The following is an 11,210-nucleotide window of genomic DNA, read 5'->3' as shown; positions in this document are numbered from 1 at the left end:
GTGGGGTGTTGATCTAGGAAGAATTCGTTTTTTAGTCTCATTGATTCGGTTTAGTACCCGACCTAATTCCTAAGACGAAATATTATTTTTCACTTGATAAACGATATATGACGTATAAATTGTAAGATTGAAAAAGACATAGCTTTACAAAAAAAATACCCGAAATATTCACAACTTTTGTATAGTGCACCATATTGACATCAACAAAGAAATAGACTTTGCCGCGAGATTATCTTAGAAAACCCAGTTTGAGCTCAAGTTTCACGGGGCATGAGATTGATATAACCCAATAGTGTTTCAAAACAACTTACCTGTACACTAATGTGTACTTTAAAATACAGAAATTTGACGTTTTTTCTTCACAAGTTCGACCCAAGACGGCGGGTGAAGGCCTACCAGAAGTCGTCCACGCAACGTAAATTTTAGAATTCTATTGTAAATAATAAAATTCCGGAATAAAAATGAAACGAATGTTATTATTAAAAAGGTATTTTGTAAGAAACTGTGTGATCCATACTTGAAGGCTGAATTTCTTAAAATAATAGACGTCAAATATATTAGTGTCCCCACCTTTTCCGAAACATGAATTTTACTTTATAGAACATTTTCAAAGGCCTTTTTTGTTTTTGTTTTGGTTTATGATAAGCTCTTTACTTTAAAAGTTATCGCCCTTGACGTTTCAGCTCTTTCGTGTCTATTGAACAACGCTTGAAAAAATAACAGACACAGACGACAAAAATGAGGGTATGTGTCTGATGCCAAAGCCCTTTATCTTCGCAGTTTCAGTCTATTTTTTTTACTGTTACGCAACAGAATGAATTAATTCTAACGGTGAGTAACGTTATCTTCTGTAGATCTAACTACAGGAGTTCGCGTACCTATCAATTTGACCGAAATTTTCAGTAAATAAAAAGATACGTAATACCTATAATGTTATTATTATAGGCCTAGGTATTACGTATTTTTTTTTTATTTACTGAAAATTTCGGTCAAATTGATAGGTACGCGAACTCCTGTGATCTAACGTTAGTGTTTCTAATGGCGGTGTAATGTAACGACGAAAAATGACCCCCGTAGAATATTGGCCAGGGGGTCATTTTTTTTACATAGAAAAATGACCTAAGGTCAATATTCTACGACAAGTATAGAGTATAGACCTAGGGTCGATCGTAGAAAAACATTCCAGACCAGTATTGAGGTAATTCTACGACTCCACTAACAAGTGTTACAACGCGAAATGTAATAACAACGCAAAATGTAATAAACCTAGATTATTACATTTTGCGTTATTAGCCTACATTCTGCGTTCATTTCGACGCAGAATGTAATGACGCAAAATGTAAATCACACTTTTGAGGATTATTTAAACAATAAAATGCTTTCTTTGTTTTGTTACTGGAATGAACGGAAGCAGCTGTTGCAGAAAAAATACATAACCCGCGTAAGCGGGTTATGTAAATTTTTTCTGCAATAGCTGCGACCGTTCATTCCAGTAACAACAAACAAAGAAAGACATTTTATTGTTTATATTTATATATGTTTAAATTATCATTTTAAGTAGGATCAAAAATATTAATTATTGTGTTAATGATGCGAACGTCTTTGTACGTTTCATTGATGGAACGGCCACTGATCAAGAAATCTGTACAGGTGATATGCCTAATGTAGTTTATGCAGGGATGAACGCAATCGGTTTTCTTAAGAAATAAAGAAGAAAATATTCAGTGGATGTAAATATTACATTTTGCATTATTTCACTTTGCGTCGAGATCAACGCAAAATGTAATAACAGGATTTTTTGATTATTACATTTTGCGTTGTTACATTTTGCGTCGAGATTTAGAAAAATGCAAGAACGCAAAATGCAATAACACACTTTTTGGTCAGGCAGATTGAGATTTCTTGCAATTAATGAATTTTATAATTTATTGAATTTAATTAACTACATAGGTAATACATGTATTCAAAGCATAGGTGTTGCAAATTAGTAACGTGTGTGTGTGTGGGCGGGGTTGTTTGGGGAGGGGGGGGGGGGTACTGACGAGTGTGCTTTTTATAGACACATGCAATGAATCTAAAAAAAATCATTTTTACTGGCAGGTGTAAATATACAGCAGGAAGGGGGTTTATTGACAATTATGATACATATATATTATTATAACAGTAACTTGATCTGAAGGGTCGTATCACATCGAGTTGACAGGCGCGGATCATCAGATCTAACGAGACGCGAAGCGTCGAGTTTGATCTGATGATCCGCGCCTGTCAACGAGACGTGATACGGCTCTTCGGATCAAGTTACTGTTATAATGATAAATTTATTATATACCCCCTTGTAACTGGCTAAATATATTAAAATAATCCTTCAGAGACCAATGGTATAATATTAATCCAATAAACAAAGCATTAAAACAAAGGACTTTTTAACGCGCAAGAAAAATAACGTCATGTTTCTGCGTACTACGTCATCAGTTTCAGAGAGTGGTGATATGGATTCAGAAAACCACAGTGTGGTGATCCGGAAAGTCGGATCACGACGTTACGTGATTGCATGAATTCAACAGTAAAATCGAGTGATACACGTTAGGTATATAATAAAATGATAAACATACGAAGTAAACACCCCACTCCTCCTCGCTTGACACACACATACACTTCTAATTTGTTAACCAATGTAAACATTCCGAACATACATATCAAGAGCTTTTAATGGACCTATGGTCAATCTTTGGTAACCCTCTGGCTGCGACGTCAGTGTACAGAAATTATAACGTCACTGCGAGATTAAAACGACGTCACAATTTTTTTTGACGTTATTTTGCGGGCTTTTCTCTATTTCGGGTTAACGCTAAGTGCGCGTCTTTTACAGGAATGTGTACAGGGGAATTAATTCATATGTATGCTATATATCAACAAAGCTATGAAGAAGTTTTTTATTTATACAAAGATTGACCATAGGTCCATTAAAAGCTCTTGATATGTATGTTCGGTATGTTTACATTGGTTAACAAATTAGAAGTGTATGTGTGTGTCAAGTGAGGAGGAGTGGGGTGTTTACTTCGTATGTTTATCATTTTATTATATACCTAACGTGTATCACTCGATTTTACTGTTGAATTCATGCAATCACGTAACGTCGTGATCCGACTTTCCGGATCACCACACTGTGGTTTTCTGAATCCATATCACCACTCTCTGAAACTGATGACGTAGTACGCAGAAACATGACGTTATTTTTCTTGCGCGTTAAAAAGTCCTTTGTTTTAATGCTTTGTTTATTGGATTAATATTATACCATTGGTCTCTGAAGGATTATTTTAATATATTTAGCCAGTTACAAGGGGGTATATAATAAATTGGAACGTATTTAAAAAAAACGTATAGAAAAAAAGCTGCTATTCATAGTGTCTTGTAAAGAGAATTCATTGACAAGCACATTTTATTCTTCCTGCAAAATATCGTATTGTTTCTAACATGAAATCTAATAAACGTGTTGATCACGTTTATTCGATAATTTCAAGCAGGCATAACAGAAAAAAAATATGCATTGGGTAAAGATCCAGTTTAAAACTTATACATGTATTAAATCCTGTTGTTGCTGCATGCTGAATACAGTTCCCTGAAGCATATTCATGCGCGGATCTAGAGGGGGGGGGGGGGGGGTCAGGACCCCCCCCCCCCTTGAATTTACCAGGTTAAAAAATGTATATACTAAAACAAGAAAATAGTTACCATGGACCCCCCTTGGAAAACGCAGACCCCCCTGGTAAACGCGAATAGGTGTAAAATGGGTATGATAAGTGAAAGATTTGGGGTAATAGAAGTCACCACTCCCCCCACCCCCTCCCACCCCCACGAAATAGGTTTTTGACGTTTGGGCGAGTTTACGTTTTTTTTTTTTGCTTGTCAAGAAATTTCTGGGATTGGATTATTTTTTTTGACTGAGGTAGACCACCCTGGAAAAAATTTCTGGATCCGCGCCTGATATTGATGTTACAGAATATATCACAAGATCTTGCATGTTTGTTTACACGATGTTCAAATCGTGTGTTCAGGGTTCATCTTATATTGGAAAAAACAAATAATAAACGTCCATATTAAGGACACAGGTGGGCGAACTATAACCATATACCGATTAAATCCCCCCCCCCCCCGGCATCCCAACCCCGGGGTCGTATTTACATATCATATCACCTGATTGCACCTTGGTGCAGTGTTTCATTTTTTTAAGTGGATTAGTACATCTGAAATATCATTAAAATTAATCGCTTCACTGGCAACGAGGGGGGGGGTTCCAAAATTTACTTCTTTTACATAGTTGTCAGGTCTATATTCAATTATTTTTACAATGAAACATTGACTACCGGTATATAAATTGGAGCTAAATTAATTTTTATAGTAGAATTGCTGTTAAGGTTTGGGGGGGGGGGGGGTACGTAAATTTTGAAAGCTTGATATTGACAATGCACAAAAACTTTGTGTGGTTGTATTAGTGATATAGCAATAACTTCAGAAGTTTTCAATACGATAAAATGAGGGGTTTTAAATCTGACAAGTTAGCAAAAAAAATGTCAATATCTTGAAATGTACAATGACTTTACGAAAACAAAGAATAAGGGGGGGGGGGCAACCTACAGCCAAATAGACAGGAAGAATACAATATATATATACAAATACAATATATACTCAGAAAAAACAGGGGGGAATGTATCCCTTTTCGGGATCTTCTAAAACGAACGCATATAGAGTACGATGCTAACTTCGAATTCGATATTTAAGATTTTTTTTAGCTAGACGAAATAGAAATGTAGAATAAAATCTATAAATAAAATCTAATAGACTTGTGCGTTTGGACATGCCGAGGGGTATCGCATGGAGTCATTGCAATGGAGAAACGCTACTTGAATTGAGTCTGGGGGTCATGTTGCGAAAATAGAACCTGCTCGGCTCTGCAATGTGACTTGTTTCCTCTTAATTCCAAGAAGTCTGTAAAGCTTTTAAATTGATCAGGTACAGATTATCTATTAATTATTCGAAGATTTGACTGGGATTTTTCGATAAAAGTTGGGTTTAACAGAGTCCTAGGTCGATCGAGAAATTGGTTTGCTAGAGTGTGATTGAGATTCGCATGTCCTGTATAGCTACTTCAAAATTGACCCAAAGGCAGATGAAAATCAGTTTCCTATTTAAACTAAAAATCAAGATAGTTTTTAGAAGCAATCTTTTTTAAATCTTGGAAAAAATGTGTAAATGAATAAAAATTGAATATTGTAATTTTTTTTCAAATATTTCTAAATTATACACTGTAATGTGCTTTTACCCCCAAAAGGACGGAAGGAATTCTTAGTATTTTCATTCAGTACTCTTTTGAATTTTTTTTATAACATTTTTTATCAAATTTAATTTCCCTGAACAAAATTGACTATTTTCCTTAATTTATGCTTACAGATACATGTTATGTATAACCGATATTTATGTTAGAACTGAATTGAGAAAAGGTGTTCACTAAAAGAAAAACCTAGTGAATTTAATTAGTGAACATCGTAAATCCTTTGTCGTGAATTGAAAGCTTTCAGATAAGAAAGTGAGTTGCGGAGCTAGGGTCGTATTGATAGTTATAATTAGATACCGGCCTAGTGAAAGTTGCTTATAAATTCTAGATTCACTAATGTTATCTTACTAGTAGATTTTCCCAATACATGTACCTAGTAAAACTACTTTTAAGGTTGTGATTATATGGACAGTAAAATTTACTAGTTTTCTTAGTCTACTTATCTTTACAGTGTTTTGTTTGCGCATTTCAAACTTGCAAATCAATGCATAAAAATGCATGAATTATAATGAAATATTTTTTTGTAACTTTTAACTTTCATTAATAGGTATTTGTTTCGAAATTCTTAAGCTTTTATTGCTGCAAAAACTGCAGTCAAATTTAATTATTTTAATATATAAATTTCAATTAAGAAAGTGAAAGGACGTCACAAACTTTATGACGTCGCCAGGGACATATATGTCCCTCTCGCAGCCAGCGGTAAAAGGACATATATGTCCTTCCCGCAGCCAGAGGGTTAAAATGTGTTATTGGTTGGATTTAATAAGACTGGTTTATCAAAGATATGCCAATTAAAGTTAGATTAATGCTTTATAATTAAGTACAGTGTGTTCAATAAATATTCTAAAGTCAGACTTAGAAAAAAAAGATGCATTTAGATGTTTATTTATATTCGTATAAGCCGTAACGTTGGTCTCATTGTTTTAGTTCTAAATATTTTGTAAAGCGTGTTTCCCTTGTGTAAAATGCAATCAGAAAATATTTTTATTTTATTTTATTACAAATTGTTTTATTACATTTTGCGTTGTTTTCAGTGCAAAAATAAAATAACGCAAAATGTAAAAACGCAAAATGTAATAATCTAAAAATCTTGCTTTTACATTTTGTGTTATTACATTTTGCGTTGATCTCGACGCAAAATGTAATAACGCAAAATGTAATAATCCAGGTTTATTACATTTCGCGTTGTTATTACATTTTGCGTTGTAACTCCACACACGTTGAAAAAAGACTTCCATAGAAATTTGACCTCCTACTTTTTTATACATCAAAACCTTATATCTGTGTCTCCTGATATTTTTTATTCTTTCAAATGTAAGGAGGGGGATTTTTTTTTTCTTATGTATTTTACTCCTTTTCAACATAATTATACTGTATTTGATTTCATATCTTATCAAATATCTTTATAGTTTAGCATCAAAATCATTAATCAATGTATCTGGTATAGATGTTTTTGGCTTGCAGAATCACAATGGATATTAATTCATTAAGGAGCATAAATTTTATTTTGGGGCGTTTTTTTTTATCATTTAAAGGTTTTATTCCGAAAATGGCATATGTATCTGATAACCATAAACTTGTTGGGAGGCCCCCGAAATAAGCACTTTTAAGCATTTGAATTCTTATGTGTTTGAAAATTTTTAAAAATCAAAAACAGCATAGAAGCAAGAAAAGCAACGTAATAAATATATAAATTCAATCCCCTTAGCTCTTACATTTAAACTTACATGCACTCTGCTTTAAAATACATATTTTTTTAACTACCTCATATAAGATACTATACTGTATATACGGGAAATACCATACATATCGAGAGCGTTCTTATATTGATAAAAAAAAAATCAAAACGGGCAAAAAATTACATCTGAGTGAATAATAGTTCACAGACATCTATAAATTCAATAAACTTCCTTTTTCAACACTTTTTAGCCCACAGACACCTGACAAATGGTTGCTGTAACATCCTTTTTCTTCTGAGATTTTCTTAGACACTACACATGCATCTTCGCTAGCCAAGGGTTTCTGATCATAAAGACGCATGTTTAAAAAAAAATTAAATTAAATTTTTTTCAAGAATAATTTAGAAGCAATAATTGAGTAATGTTTATTTATTATTTATAGTACAAATCGGAAGCTTCAATATAAATTCTTAATCACATATTTAGAAGATATTGGATGACACCATAGCTATTTATAGAATTGCATGTTATCTTACGGATCGTTGTTTGCTTGCGTTTTTCAATTCCGAGATTAAAGAGTCAAGAAGTATCCCGAACTCAAATATCGTCATTTACAAAAAACAATTGATGATTGGTCGACAGGTGTGTACTGAAATCCAATCAGAACTCTGGAAAAAAATCCCGATTTTTATGAACACCGTAGGCCAAGGGTTTATGAGGAGAGTAGCGTATCAGAAACCCTTGGCTAGCGAAGATGCTACACAAGCTACATGACATTGTAACTTTGCAAATACAACTGAACTCTTACTCCATCATGTCATTATTACTTCGATATCTAAGGTCCTAGCATATGGCCGTCCAAAAGTTAAGGCCAAAGTAAAAGTTTGGAAATTTTGTGTAAAAGTGTGTCAAACTCCAAGGTCAAGGTCAAAAGGTCAAAATTTGTTTTTCTCAAAGAAAGGTCTTGTCACAAAAAATACATTTATGATAATGAAATATGAAAGCCGTTACTAGTCCCATCCAGTCAAAAGGTATGGACAAGGTTAAAGTTTTTGCGGACAAACGTACTGGAAAGTAAATACTCTATCCCAGAAACTTCGGTGGCATAAATATAATATGTAAACTGACGACTCTCATAGTGTTTTTACTTACTGACTAAGAACATAACCTCAGCCAATTAAATGAATGGATTAAGGGTCCTCCACACACATACAGCTTATGTTCTCATATTATTGAGCATTACTTTTAACAGCATATCAACCTTTAAAAACTGACCAAGGATAAAAATGTAATTTATATGGGATTTTTAAAATAATGATTTCAAAAGTTTCAAAAAATTTTTCCCAAGGAGTTTTCATTTGTAGGACCAAAAATTTTGTCTTACCCTATCGTATATTTTTATGCTCACAGAATAGCCATAAAAATCTAATTTTATCGATCAACATATTTTTTTAGAGAAATTGATATAATTTATAAAAAATAAATAAAACTCTTTTTCTCTCAAATACATCTAGAGAAAAATCAAGGAAGACTTATTTTGTATGGAAGAAACATCAATGAATTAGATTACACCAAAAAATTGAATTAAAATTAAATGCACTGATGCAGAAAAAAATATTTTCAAAATCATTGGTATCAAAGTTCCTTTTTGGAGTTATCTTTCCTGTTGCCCGGGACTCAAAAACTTTGACAAGTCTCCGCAATAGTTACTGGCTACAATCGCAACTTCTCGGGCCTTTCCGACTAGCGGAAAAACGACCTCGAATGTATATGGTAGCCGCCATGACAACCCTCCTTTTTCACGATCTTGGAAATAAATGCATGCAGACCTTTTATCTGTGGAATATGGAGTTTAACTTTATTCAATGTAATGATATTACCTAAAATATACCATAGAAGGGACTTCTAACTCCGTCTATCCTATATTTGAATAAACAGGAAATGTATAAATTTTTAACATCCGGTGATGTTAATACATTCGAGGTTGTTTTTCCGACCTCTGACGGAAAGACCCGAGATGATGCGATTGTACTGGCTACTGAACTAGACAGACGTAAAAGAGGATAACTAGAAACGCACACTATTAATATTTATAAACTCAATGAGATGATGTATTATTGAAACGCACAAATTAGTGTTCAAAAATATCAATTTCCAACACAGACTCTGTTGACGATGTCAGTGGGTTGATCAGCGCATTAGCCTGAAATTATAAACACCCCTACTATTGTTATTGTGATTTAAATTCAAGACACGTGGTTTAGGTTTACCTATTCAAAGGTTATAGGGTAGAACCGGTTTTATAAATAAAATTGGCAGTAAACAGGAAATTGCTATAGTCCGTTTTATTGTTTTAAAAACAAATCCTGTGATAAATGTGTTTCCAGATAGACACTTTCATGATTTTCAACAGAAAAGGGTGACTAAAGGGCGGGGGGTGGGGGGGGGGTAAATAAAAATATATCTTATCATAGTTTACGGCAAAAATTAGAGCTCACTAGCGACCGATACGCCGGTAAAAAAATGTGTAATATCATCTACACTGACAAACCTTTGTTTGCCTTATATGGCTATTCTTATTAATGCGCACAGAGGATCTAACCACGAGCAACTGACCATTTGTTGATTGAATACGTTTACGCCAAATGTATGTTTATATTTCACTTCGAACACGTGGTTCAGGTCAATCTATGATCATGCTAGTGGAGTGCAAAATTAAAAAAAATGTTTTTATGAACAAAATGCATAATTAGAATGATTAGAAACTATGGAAAAAGTCACGGGCGTTTTTAGCTCACCTGAGCCGAAGGCTCAAGTGAGCTTTTCTGATCACATTTTGTCCGTCGTCCGTCCGTCTGTCCGTCTGTCCGTCTGTCTGTCCGTCTGTAAACTTTTCACATTTTCGACTTCTTCTCAAGAACCACTGGGCCAATTTTGACCAAACTTGGTACAAAGCATCCTTGGGTAAAGGGGAATTTAAATTGTTAAAATGAAGGGACATATCCCCTCGCAAGGGGAGATAATCAAGAAAAGACAAAAATAGGGTGGGGTCATTAAAAAATCTTCTTCTCAAGAACCACTGGGCCAGTAAAGCTGAAACTTATGTGGAAGCATCCTGGGGTAGTGTAGATTCTAAATTGTTCAAATCATGACCCCCAGGGGAAGGGCGGGGCCACAATGGGGAATCAAAGTTTTATATAGAAATATATAGGAAAAATCTTTGAAAATCTTCTTCTCAAGAACCACTGGGCCAGAAAAGCTGAAACTTATATGGAAGCATCCTGGTATAGTGTAAATTCTAAATTGTTCAAATCATGACCCCCGGGGGAAGGGCGGGGCCATTATAGGGAATCAAAGTTTTACATAGAAATATATAGGAAAAATCTTTAAAAATCTTCTTCTCAAGAACCACTGGGCCAGAAAAGCTGAAACTTATGTGGAAGCATCCTGGTATAATGTAGATTCTAAATTGTTCAAATAATGACCCCTGGGGGATGGGTGGGGCCACAATGGGGAATCAAAGTTTTATATAGAAATATATAGGAAAAATCTTTAAAAATCTTCTTCTCAAGAACCACTGGGCCAGAAAAGCTGAAACTTATGTGGAAGCATCCTGGTATAGTGTAGATTCTAAATTGTTCAAATCATGACCCCCAGGGGAAGGGCGGGGCCACAATGGGGTATCAAAGTTTTACATAGAAATATATAGGAAAAATCTTTAAAAATCTTTTTCTCAAGAACCACTGGGCCAGAAAAGCTGAAACTTATGTGGAAGCATCCTGGTATAATGTAGATTCTAAATTGTTCAAATAATGACACCCGGGGGAAGGGCGGGGCCACAATGGGGAATCAAAGTTTTATATAGAAATATATAGGAAAAATCTTTGAAAATCTTCTTCTCAAGAACCACTGGGCCAGAAAAGTTGAAACGTATGTGGAAGCATCCTGGTATAGTGTAGATTCTAAATTGTTCAAATCATGACCCCCGAGGGAAGGGCGGGGCCATTATAGGGAATCAAAGTTTTACATAGAAATATATAGGAAAAATCTTTGAAAATCTTCTTCTCAGGAACCACTGGGCCAAAAAAGCTGAAACATATGTGCCCATGGAAGGATCATGGGGTAGTTTAGATTTCAAAATGTCTAAATTATGATCAGTGGGGTAGGGTGGGGATGCATTATGTATAACAAGGGTGAAA

At 34.4% G+C, this 11,210-nt stretch overlaps 1 protein-coding gene across 1 annotated transcript in view; it reads left to right on the top strand.

The window, feature by feature from the left end:
* Positions 1-725: 725 nt before the first annotated feature.
* Positions 726-11,210, top strand: part of LOC134257631 (protein draper-like) — a gene marked incomplete at its 3' end in the record, with an annotated part of 59,499 nt that continues 49,014 nt past the window's right edge. The window contains exon 1 of the mRNA XM_062740223.1: positions 726-831. The remainder of the gene's footprint in view (positions 832-11,210) is intronic.

Source organism: Saccostrea cucullata, unplaced genomic scaffold (assembly GCF_032062105.1).
Source record: "Saccostrea cucullata isolate Sc308-1 unplaced genomic scaffold, CSIRO_AGI_Scuc_v1 ctg941, whole genome shotgun sequence".
Lineage (NCBI taxonomy): Eukaryota > Metazoa > Mollusca > Bivalvia > Ostreida > Ostreidae > Saccostrea > Saccostrea cuccullata.
The sequence above is the reverse complement of the archived record's forward strand: the minus strand, read 5'-3'. Positions and strand labels throughout refer to the sequence as shown.